The sequence below is a fragment of the Gorilla gorilla genome, chromosome 11 (assembly GCF_029281585.2).
Source record: "Gorilla gorilla gorilla isolate KB3781 chromosome 11, NHGRI_mGorGor1-v2.1_pri, whole genome shotgun sequence".
In the NCBI taxonomy this organism is placed as follows: Eukaryota; Metazoa; Chordata; class Mammalia; order Primates; family Hominidae; genus Gorilla; species Gorilla gorilla.
This window is the reverse complement of record NC_073235.2, coordinates 123,327,869-123,340,251: the sequence shown is the minus strand read 5'-3', so window position 1 is coordinate 123,340,251 and position 12,383 is coordinate 123,327,869. Positions and strand designations below refer to the sequence as shown.

The following is a 12,383-nucleotide window of genomic DNA, read 5'->3' as shown; positions in this document are numbered from 1 at the left end:
TCTGATAACAGGATCCTTTTAAATATTTCTCCTTTAAAGTGAGCACAACCTTTAACATTTCTCTGTAAAGGGTGCTGAAGAAAGATTGCAGGAAAAATTTACAGTGCTGGCAGGAGAGCTTGGCAATGTACGTAGACAGACAAATGTTTCCTGAGCCCCTCCAAGCACCACATAAAGCCCGGCCCATCAGGTAAAGCCTGGCCCAGCCACAGGCCCAGAATACAGTCCTTCTGTGATTTTGCAGTTACTCATCCAACAGAATTCGTAAGTACTTCTATTAAACTTCTTTTCAACCTAGTTTATGGTTTCTATCTCCAGATTCTACTCATTGTATGACAACTCCTTTTTTCTTTTGAAACTTTACCTGAAACCCAGTATATTAGCATGAAATCCAAACTCTGTAAGGCCCATGTGACCTGCCTCCTGCCTTCTCTCTGACACGCTCTTAAGTGCTCATGGTTCCTGAATACACAAGGCTTCCTTCCTGGCTTAGCTCTCTGCAGTCTTCAGACCATCTGCCTAGAAAACCCTCCCTCCTTGAACTTCCTGGCAGAGCCACAGCCCTCTCCTCAGGCAGCACCCTATCTAAGGCAGCCCCTCAAATCACTCTTTTTATAAGTGGTTAATTAATGTTTATAGCACTTATCACTCACTAAAATTGTCTTATTTGCTCTTACCCCTACCAGCTCCCCCGCCACTGACCTGCACTCCACAACCCCATCCTCCTGGCTCTTGTCCAAGAAGTAGAGTCCTTGTTGATTGTGTCACCTGTATCCCACCAGCATCCAGCACAGTACCTGGCCCCTGGAGGGGTTCGGTAAACTTTTGTCAGGTGAAAGAATGCCAAATGGAGAGCGCTGATAGAAGCCTCCAAGCCTAAGCCTCAGTCCTCTTCCCTCCCTCCACATCTCAACTCTTCTGTGGCCACTAAAGCACTTTAGTAAGACACCAGGATGCCCAGGAACTGTCCTAGGGAATAGAGCTGGAACTCCTTAATCCCAGCCTCCCTTGAAATCATGATGGTTCCTTGAGCCCACAAAGTAGCAACGAGCTCTGTGCCCAAGAGGAATGCAGAGAACCTGGGGACCAGGCTGCATGGCCGGTGATCCCAGGGGTCATGCCAGAGGACTAGAAACTCAAACTCCTGCTTCTCACTATGGCAGACAGACTGCTCTCTAATGTAAGTGAGAGCCCGTGTGTGCCCTTTACTTATATTTTTGTTTTTTTTTTTTTTTTTTTGGTCAATGGGATTTTAAAATAAAATGCCTCTAAACCTAGAATCATAAGAGGCAGTGCAGAAAGAGACCTTGGTATCACCCAGTTAAACCTCCTACTCAATTTACCTTTTTGTCATCCACTTTTGGGAACTCTAGTAATTACTTATTTCAAACAACAGTGAAGCAGACTTTCTCCTGCTCTCTGGACTATCAAGAAGCAGGCGCTGATGGATGTTCTGGGAGTTGGGGTGAAAGGATCACTTCAATAGCAGAGGTAGTTCTGACCACAAAGAAAGTGAAAACAAGAGCTGACTGCAGAGGATGTCAAAAAGAGAGGAAGGAAGCAGCTCAGCCCTTTGGGTGAGCCCTGGAGGGAGTGTTTAAAGAACCTGTAAAATCAGGGCCTTCTCCTGACCACCCCCACTCCCCTCCAGCAGGCCCTGGAGTCTGAACCCAGAGGCAAAGTAAAAATAATAGGAAGGGCTAACGAAGATTAAGAAAGAAAAAGGCAGAGTGTGGAAACAGCAGGGGCTTTCTGGACTAAAATCTCAGTTGCACCTTGTACCTCTCTGGAGATGCTCCCTGTAAAAACTGCCTTTCTAGGGCCAGGAAATTGCTGATGACTCTTCTCCTATGCAAGAAAATTCAAGAGAGTGAGCCACAGAAGTTTTTAATTTATTAATCAAATAAGTAATATCTAGCAGTCAATATGTTCTTGGTGACTGTAATTTTTCAGCTCTTTCCATGGACATCCATAGAAGATGAATTACATTATATATAATCACAGATTTGACTTACAAATTAGAAGATTATTTAAGGCATAGTAGAGAAAAGGCATTTTTTTCATTTTTGCCATAGCTATCAAGTTTACCTCTAGGCAGTTTTTATGAAATACAACAGGATATCTTTAGTAGCTTTGATCTCCTTTGATGATAATGCCATTATTATTTCTAGTGATTAGCACTGATAACAGCTAACATTCATTGATCACCATGTTCCAGACACTACACTTCACTCTTTACAGACATATTCCTCACAAAAATCCATCGAGGTAGACAGTATTACTATCACAATTTTCGAGATGAGAAACTGACACTTGGTTCCCCTAAGTAACTTGGTCAAGGTAGTTAATGGTGGGAAGACTGGAATAAAGACCCCATATTGCCACCTATACTCTGAAAACCCATTATTCTTCTTGACGTACACCACCAGCCGTGCAGTCAGGAAGTGGGAATTCTAGGGATAGTATATACACAAGTTCAGAAGTTTGTGAAAAACCAATGCAATGCTATTTAAGAAGAAATTCCATATGGCTTGAGAGTCAGATGAGGCAAAATCAGTGGGGAGTATGAGGTTGAAGAAGGAGTTGGAGACCAGATTTTGAAGATGTCATGTATAGCATGAAAGGTGTTTAATTTTTTATCCTAAAAGCAATCGGGATATTTTGCATTTCGCATGTTCAGCAAGGCAGTGTGCTATTTCCACTTTAATTCTGGAAAAAAAGCTACATTGAAAAGGAGGAAAATTGGATAATTGAACTGGTCTACTGGAGGGATGGTGTGGGCCTGAACTGAGACAAGCGCTATGGGAATGGAGAAGCAAAGCAACAGACCCAAACTCTCCTCTGAAGGAGGTAGACTCAGTTGAACTTGGGGATTCATTGCATGCGGGAGGGTGGGAGAGAAAAGAATCAAGGGTAACTCCCACATTTTCAGGTTGGACAAAAAGAAGAACAATGATGGCATTTAGAGTAATGCATTGTTTTGCAGCAAAGTGAAGTGGGAAACTTACAAGTTGAATTTAGGACATGTGAGTTTTGAATGTTTATTTCTTCAAGATCAGTCAAGACAGAAAAATGTAATCTAGATATTAGTGCAGCAGAAGTGGGAAGCCCTTTATCTGGACATGAACAGTGACAGTATCCATAGGTATAATTTGTAGTCTATTGTCACAAAAAGTCCACATCTCTAAAACGAAATCTTGTTTTTCAAAAATGAATGAGGAAATAAACCCATGAAAAGCAAAACAGCCTTGTAATAAAAGTAAACAACTTGTTCTAACCTAAATGAATACAAATGAAAAGTTAAAAATAATCACACTGTGCACCCCTCAAAGATCCACAGCAAGCAAAATGCATTTTGTCATAGTGGGGTGGAAGTGAAGTGTTCAAAAGCACCATAAAAGTAGAATTCTCCAAAAAGTAATGCAGGTGTCTAGGTCAAATGCAAATAAGGAGCTATGCAAATTGACTTATACTTGACTACAAAATCAGATGCTTAAAAACATTTCAGGAAAGTGAAGTTTTAGTCTCACAAAATTCACCCGGTCCTCATTATAATACGTTTCCCATTTGTGCCATTCATTCAATGCACTAAATGCATGATGGGGCTCCAGTTAAGTAGATTTAGAAGCTGATTATACTGCATTAAATGTATTCACTTCAATTTTAGGGAGGTTTTTTTTCCTTTAAAAGGATTACTAAACCAAGAAAAGTAGAAAGTAAGACAGAAAATAAAATACCCTTTGGTGATTCTGTAACAAGATTAGAAAATAGAATGGCTTTATGATATCATGTAAGAACATACGTTCTCACTTATCTGATTTAAATAACTAAAGAATACATTTCAATTTTGTTAATTGCTTTTACACTGTACTTGACACCTTCTGTACACATGATTAGCTCATCCCTTGAGACTGCATTTACTTTAGAAATGTCTATCTTTTGTTATGAATTTACGTTTTTTTCTTTTAGAATACATAGATGGTCAACAATTTTTTTTTAATCACCAGAATGGACACTCTTCTAGGTGTTAGAAGTTTGGGTTCAACCTTGGCTCCACCGTGAAGAATAGATTTCACCAATCTTGTCCTTCATTAGGTTCCTGATTTCTAACACGAGGATATTGAATTACACTGCATGAACTCTAAGTGTCTCCTAGGCTCAAAATATATATGATTTTGGGAAAAGGTACTTGGATGTCAGTTTTTGATGTTGCCTTCAATCAGCTTCTATTTAAAATAGAAAAAATACCAAAATGCAATGATTGGAATTACAAAACTATTCATATGAATGTATTTATGAATTGAATCTTCATAGATAAAGTATACTGTATACTAGCCAAAGCTACCTAAAATTCAATAGTTTGCAATATAGTAAATTCCATTTGTTTCTAAATGAACCTAGAAGGGAAGTAGCAGAAGAGAATAATTGACAAGGAAAGAGAATTTCAACATGAATCAACTCTATCATAATTTTATGCAGCATGAGTAGCCTGGCCAATGTACGTTGAGAAGTATCCTTTCAATAAGACATTTTTAAAGTATAAAGTAATCCCTTAAATAGGACATAGGAGCATCAGTTTGCATATGTGATAGGTAAAAGGGAATTTTTTAATCAATGCCCTACAGTTTTAAAAAATTAATACTAATTATATAGCAATGATAATATATTGTAGGGCTATGTCCTATTTTATAACAATTATTAAATTTAAAAAGGCAGTTATAATAAATGCAAAATAATTTGCAAAACATAAAGCCTCATACCCACCACCCACCATGCTGTGAAGGAAGAAACTCCAGACAGAATGAGCAACTTGTCCAACTTCACATTGTTCATAAACAGCCAACCCGAGATTCTGTTGATTTTCCCATTCTTCAAATATTTGCTGAGTACCTTCTGGGCACACTGATAGTTCCTCCTCTTTCCTTTTCTTCATTTTCTTCTTCAGAAACTAACCAATTTGTCTTCAATTTATGCCTCCCTTTTCCTCCATGTTTTCTGACTTCTCGTCTTTTTGCTCTACATTTTGGTGGTTTTCTTTGTCTTTAAACATTTTCTTTCAACTTTTTCCTGTCTTCTTTTAGTTTTGGCAAAGGTATTTTAAATGTACAAGAGCTCTTTCTTATTTTCTGATAGCTCCTTTTTAATAGCACGCTGATTTGGTTTTACAGATGTAAAATTTCCTTGGGTTTTTATGAATATGGATTTCAGATTTTTAAGTGATTCTCTGTTCCTGAGTCACTTCATTTTCCTTTTGATCAGTTTTTCCATAGGTGTGAATTATTTCCTCAAATGCCTGATGATCCTCAGTTATTTTTTCACATTTAAAAATTAAGCAATAGAAAGATTTACTGAGGGCAGTCGTTTATTAGCTGTAAGCTTTAATTCAGCAGGAATGGGCTTGGGCTCACAATTATACTGGAGGTAGCCTTCCTCAAATGCCAGAATGAGGAGGGTTTTCTCAAGGTGACTAGCCTTCACACTATCTAGTCTGCTCCCTTGTAACAATACCTTCCAGTTTTACAAACAAAAACAAAACCCCAAACCCCAAAACTCTTTGTTGTTGTTTTGATTGGGGAATAACATGTAGCAGTCAGGTGTTTTTCAAGAAGGAGTAGGAAATAAGGGCTGACAGCTGTGATATATATAGACGAATAATACCTCTAAAATGCCTCTGATTTCTATTCTACTTCTCACTTGCATCCCCTGGTTGGGGTTCTCTGATAGGCAGGTCAATTTCTCTTCCTATTACAGGAATCTCATTGTTGATACTTTAAGTTGATGTTCCTTACACTCTATTTTTCAGTTAATATTCTTCCATCTATGTTTTTTTTCTTCCAAGAATTGGTTGACATCTGCAGGTAGAAAGATATTCACTGTTTTGGTAAGATTGTACCATTTTTATAAAATTTATTTATTTTTTTAAATGTATTTTAATAGACATAGGCTAGTTGTTGAGACTGATTTTGCTTTAGATAGTACCTTCTTCTGTAAGCCAATTCCGACAGGCTTATGGGGCCTTCATATAGTGGCTGAATGTTGGAAATGAAACCCAACACTTAAGTTTGCAATCTGCCCCATGCAGTGAAGGAAGTGGATTACTTCCTGATTCAAGTCTTGTACTTCCGTTTGAAATTCCAACTAATCCCTGCAACAGTCTTGGGATAGATAAGCTTCTTGTTTTCAGGATATTTGCAGGACAAAGATGGTTGACATACCCTGGGATCAGTGTAAGATCCAGCTTTTCTGGGCTTGATTTAGTCTCCACTTTCCTAGGTGCTTTTCTATTTCTTCAAAATTAACTTTTCTGTTTTTCAAAAGAATAGATTTCCAGAAGCCATGTGCCATGTCATGATATTTATTTAAAGGAAAACATACATTAGACAGCACATTTGATGATTCTGTTTGATCTCTGTTGGCTTGCTAGCTATCACTCTTTAACTTAGTGGTTGCTTTAGGGTTTGTAGTATGTATTTTAACTTGTCACAATCTACCTTCAAGTGATATTATACCACTTCAGATCCAGCCTAAGAACTTTACAATAGTACACTTCCATTTCCCCCTCCTGACCCTTGCGTTATTGTTGTCATATATTTCACTTGTATATTTATTATAAACTTGACTTTACATTTTTTTTGTTTAAAGATTTAATTATACTTAAAAAGATCTGAATAAGAAACTTCTATTTTTTCCTTTGCGGTTACTGATATTGGCAGTTTCCTTTCCTTTATGCTGATCCATATTTCTATGTGATATAATTCTCTTTCTGCCCTAAGGACTTCCTTTAACATTCTTAAATTGCTGATCTGCTGGTGATAAAATTCTGTGAACCTTTTATGTATGAAAGTAGTCTTTATTTCAGTTTCGTTTTTAAAGATATTTTCACTGTCTAGGATTGTATATTGACCTTTTTATTTTTTTTTCTGTACTTGAAAGATGTTGCTCCATTTCCTTCTTGCTTCTGCTGTTTCTGATGGGAAATCTCCTGTTATCCTTATCTTGTTCTTCTGCACAGTGTGTGTCTTATTTTTCCCTCTGGCTACTTATAACATTTTTAAGTTTAATTGTTATGTGCTTTGCTGTAGCTTTCCTCATGTTTCATGTGTTTGATGTTCATTGAGCTTTTTAAATCTGTGAGTTTATAATTTCCAGCAAATATGGAAAATGTTCAGTCATGATTTCTTTGGATGTATGTTCTTTCTCCTTACTCCTTCAGAGACTCCAATTACACATATATCAGGCCGTTGCAATTTGCCCCACCGATGCTTTATTTTTCTCTTTCAATTTTTTTGAATCTGTATTTTATTTTTAATAGTTTCTATTGTTGTGCCTTCAAGTTCACTGGTCTTTCGTTTACAATGTCTAATCTATGATTAATAGCACCCAGCATATTTTTTATCTTGGACATTGAAGTTTTCAGCTATAAAAGTTTGATTTGGGTCTTTCTTAAATTTTCTATGTTCCTACTTAATTTTTTAGATACATGTGACATAGATAGAATAGCATATTTTATGCCTTTATTTGCTAGCTCATTTCATGCCTTTATTTGCTAGATTTAACACCTTTGTCAGTACTGAGTTGGCTTTAATTGATTGATAGTTTTGCTTTTTCCATAATCAGTAATTTTTTATTAGATGCTGCATATTGTGATTATGATCTTGTTGAAGCTAGGTGATTTTGTGGTTCTATAAATATTTTGAAACTTTGTTCCGGGATGTAGTTATTTGGAAGCACTATGATCCTTTTGGGTCTTACACTTAAGATTTCTTATGTGAGATCAGAGCTGTGCTCGTCCTTAATTTTTCCCACTTCTGATGCAAGATCCTCCTAAATATTCTATCCAATGCTTCATAAATCTTGAGGTTTTCCAGCATGGCTGGTGGGAACAGGCACTATTCTCAGACTTGTTTGAATGTTGAACAATGCTGTTCCTAATCCTTTTAGGTGGTTCTTTCCTTGATGTTGGGTAACTTCCTCACATGCATGTGTACATCAATATTCATTTGAATGCTAGAGGAGAACCCTCTGTGGTTCTCTGGAATTCTCTCTGTGTGCAGCTCTCTCTTCACTAGTACACTGTCCAGCAAACTCTAGCTGTTTTGGTTTTACCAGGCTCTCAGATCCATCTCCTCAACTCCAAGAGTATGCCAGACTCTGCCTGGGTCCCCTTTTCTGCACTATGGCTTGGAAACTGTCTCCTGGCCATAAACTGGGGAAATTGTAGGACTCACATTGTTTGCTGTCTTTCAGGGATCACTGAATTTCACTGCCTGGTGTCCAGTGTCCCACAAAGCATGTTTCATATATTATATCCATTTTGTGGTGGTTTCAGGCAAATGGGTAAATCTGATGTTTGTCACTCCATCTTGAATGATTGAATTGTGTTCTGATTGTACCTAAAGGACATGGCAAGCCCCTAAGGAAATGACAATGTGGTACATATCACAAAAGCAGCAGAACTTGGGGACATAAAGGAATCAAAAGGGCTATAACAAAGAATGGCTTTTCATTAACTCATGTGAGTATATGACGAAAGGTCTGAAGAGTCAAGGCAGTAGGAAAAACTACAAAATTTGGGCTTTCATGACATCCTCAATTTCAAAAGGATGGGGGCTCAGAAACTAAAATTGTTTTTTTGTGCAAAATGAGGACAAATACTTCCTGATGACAGCAATTTCAGAACACAAAGTGTGATGGGTAGATAGAAAACAAAAATAGAGAACATGTATAGAGTGCTTAGCGAGGCACTAGTATAAGGTTTAACAAGTATTAAGTCACTTAATCCTTTCAACAACTCTATGATGTCAATAGCAGTATTATCCCCATTGTACAGGTGAGAAATCTGAAACACAGAGATTAAATTTTTACCCAAGATCAAATGACTACAGAATGGGAGAACCAATATTTGAACTCAGGAAGTACAGCCCCAGAGCCTGAATTCTTAGCTACCCACACTATATTCCCATCCAAGCTAGATGAATAGAGGGAAATCCTTCTTCTAGAAGAAACAGCTAATTTTTTATATTACATTGTAGGTATCCTGCAGTAGGTTAATATTATTCTGCTTTTGGTCACTCAGCCTCTACCTTCTATTCCTCTGAGGAATCTTCACCTTTAAGAAATGAACATGTTGATCCAGTTTCAAGGGGAAAAAGAGACTCAGAAACCTCAGAGGCAATAGTTCAAAATGTGGCACTAAGTGGACATATAAGGAGCATATTTTCCAGAGGACAAGGTCAAGAGCACCTGAAAATGTCTCCATAATGTGTACTTAGAAAGTGCATGTCACAGTGATTCCACTATTGTAGAGTTCTAAGACCTCCTCATCTTTATTTGGACATCAAATCTGGTATTGGGTAGCATTAAAAAATTAAGGTGATGTAAAATTAACATTTTACTAAGAAATTTCAGGGAGTCTTTAATATAATCGATGTCACACTGTGATCTTGAGATTGCTGTAATTTTAAATTATTTACCAAAATTGGGATATAACTAGAGTTCTTTGCAGCATAATTTGTCCATTTAAACAATGACATATCTATATATGGAGGAATATACTTTACATCTGCCTTTTCTCCCACTGATTAACACTCTTTCTGCTGTAACTGTCCAGCCCAGAACAAACAGGACCTTTCCAGTTAGTACTGGTGTTTCTCCTTCTGAATAAGTCTACATCAATGAGAACCCCAGAAGTGAGTGCTACAAAGTGTGTTCCAGGGTAAATGTAGCAGTAGTTCTGCTCATGAACTCTCTGAGTTCCCCCTGCCTCGATCCTCCTGCCTCTTCTCTTCCCCACCTCTAATTCACTCCATTGGTGATACCATTTAATCTCATGGTACCAAATGCCAATTTTTATATTGATTATCCTCCAGAGTTTATCTTCTGCCAAGACCGCTCCCTGATTATCAAACTACCTCCATAAACCTCTACCTGGATGCCCAATAAATGTTTCAACCTTAACATGTACAAAGCTAAACTCCTGAGTTTCTGTCCCAATCCACTCTCCTCATCTTCTCCATCTCACTGAATGAAAAACAAACCTGCATAGATATTCAAGACAAACATTCTGGGGAGTAATCCTCATTCTTTTTTTCTTACATCACACTTTGAATGTATTAGAAATTCCTCTGGTATCTGACCACATATCATAACCTATGCTGCTACCCAAGTCAGCACCATCTCTAGCCTGGATTATTGGAATGCCCTTTAATAGGTGTCCTTGATTTCATCCTTGTCCTCCTATAACCTGTAAGAGTACCCAGAGTGATCCAGTTATAAAAATGGTAGATTATGCTCATCTTCTGCTCAAAGGTGTTATATATATATATGTGTGTGTGTATATATATATGTATATGTATACATATATGTGTATATATGTATATGTATACATATATGTGTATATATGTATATGTATACATATATGTGTATATATGTATATGTTATATATATGTGTGTATATATAGTTATATATAGCTATATATGTATGTATGTATATGTATATGTTATATATGTGTGTGTATGTATATAGTATACATACATGTATATGTATATAACTATATACATATATATAACTATATATAGTTATATATTTAGCATATATATAGTGTATATATAGTTATATATAGCTATATATATAGTTATATATAGCTATATATAGTTATATATAGCTATATATATAGTTATATATAGCTATATATAGTTATATATAGCTATATATATAGCTATATATAGTTATATATATATTTCAGTATAATATATATATTGCAGTATAACAAATTATACTTCAATGAGTTCTTAGTGATATCCCAATTTTGGTAAATAATTTGAAATTAATAGCCTCCCTCTTAGAACAAATGCAAATATCTTATAATGGCCTAAGGAGCATTAAAAATTTGGCATCATCACCTTCCAGATCTCATCTTCTCCAATAGTACTGCCAGAAGAATATAATGTGAGCTACATAAAAGAAGTGCAATTTTTAATTTTCCAGTAGCAACATTAAAAATATGTATAAAACAGATGCAATTAACTTTAATAATCTATTTGACATAATATATCCAAAACATTGTATTTCAACATTTAATAAGTACCAATTGTACATGATATAGTTTAGGTTTTTCTTTCGTTACGACATCTCTGAAATCTGGTGTGTCATTTGTGTGTACAATACACCTCAGTTCAGGCTAGCCACATTGCAAATGTTTGATAGCTGTATATGGTCAGGGACAGTGCAGTTTTACAACAACTTCTCAGCGCCTCTCATTAGAGCAGGCATGTTCCTACCTCTCGGCCTCACAGACCTTGCTCTTCCTTCTATCTGTAATACTCTTTCCTTTGAATCTCTTTATCGCTCTTTCCTTCACCCTTTTCAAAACTTTGTTCAAGTGTTTTCTATTTAGTAAGATCTTCCCTGTCCACAACATTCAAATTCCAACCTCTTCCAACTATAACATTTCCTATCAGCATTTCTTGATTTATTTTCTCCATTGTATTTAACACATTCTAGCAAATTACGTAATAAATATCTCACACACACACACACACACACACACACACACACACACATGCAGGTTCTTACATCTAATTTAATCTGACACTAAGCTGTCATACAACTAGACTAGTAGGAAGTTTCATTACATTATTATTATTGGAGCTCCTTCCTTCCACTCCAGAGTTGTGTGAAAGTCCTAGGAATGATGGTAACTCATAATGTATTAAATTGATTCCAGAGCTGCCTTGCTACAATTGGGCAAAGTACACACTGCCAGGTTGGGGCCCTGGTGCCTACAGTCTACAGTTGCTGAGTTCAGTTCCTGGGTTCCCAGGTTCTCTAGGAGGCAGGTCTGTCCCACCTCCCTAGATTTCTGCATCAATTTTCCTTATTCAGAGAAATTCAGGCCACCATCTTCTTCCTAGTCCTTAACAATTTCCCCTAATGTTTTCTTATCACCTCTCCCAATGCTCAAGGTATTTGCCTCTTTCTCCTCCCCTTAATATATCTCTTTAGTGACTTTAACTTTAGGAAACAAAATCCTTAATGTCTGAAGGAGAGTGAGGATTGGGCAGGGGTGATCATGATGAATGGTGGACAGGACTTACAGGCAAGCTTTAAAATGGAAACTCTTGAGTCAAAAGCCCAATTATCCCCTTGGACTGGACGGGGAGAGATGGGAGTAAAAATGCAGTAAAAATAAGATCTGTTAATACTGTAACAAAGTCTTGACACAACCATAAGTAAGAATTTTTGGAGATTTTTAGGACATTTTCAATTTTTAATGACTCATGTTTTTGTTATCCCTATTTATTATCAGGAAAGCCTCCAGATTAAAACCATTTCAGTAATACTATTTTGATGCCAGGAAAATAAGGGGCCTGGAAGTAGTGTC

At 36.7% G+C, this 12,383-nt stretch overlaps 1 long non-coding RNA gene across 1 annotated transcript in view; it reads right to left on the bottom strand.

The window, feature by feature from the left end:
* The window catches only part of LOC109025927 (uncharacterized), a 234,895-nt gene that overhangs the window by 154,999 nt on the left and 67,513 nt on the right, over positions 1–12,383 (bottom strand). The window lies entirely within an intron of this gene.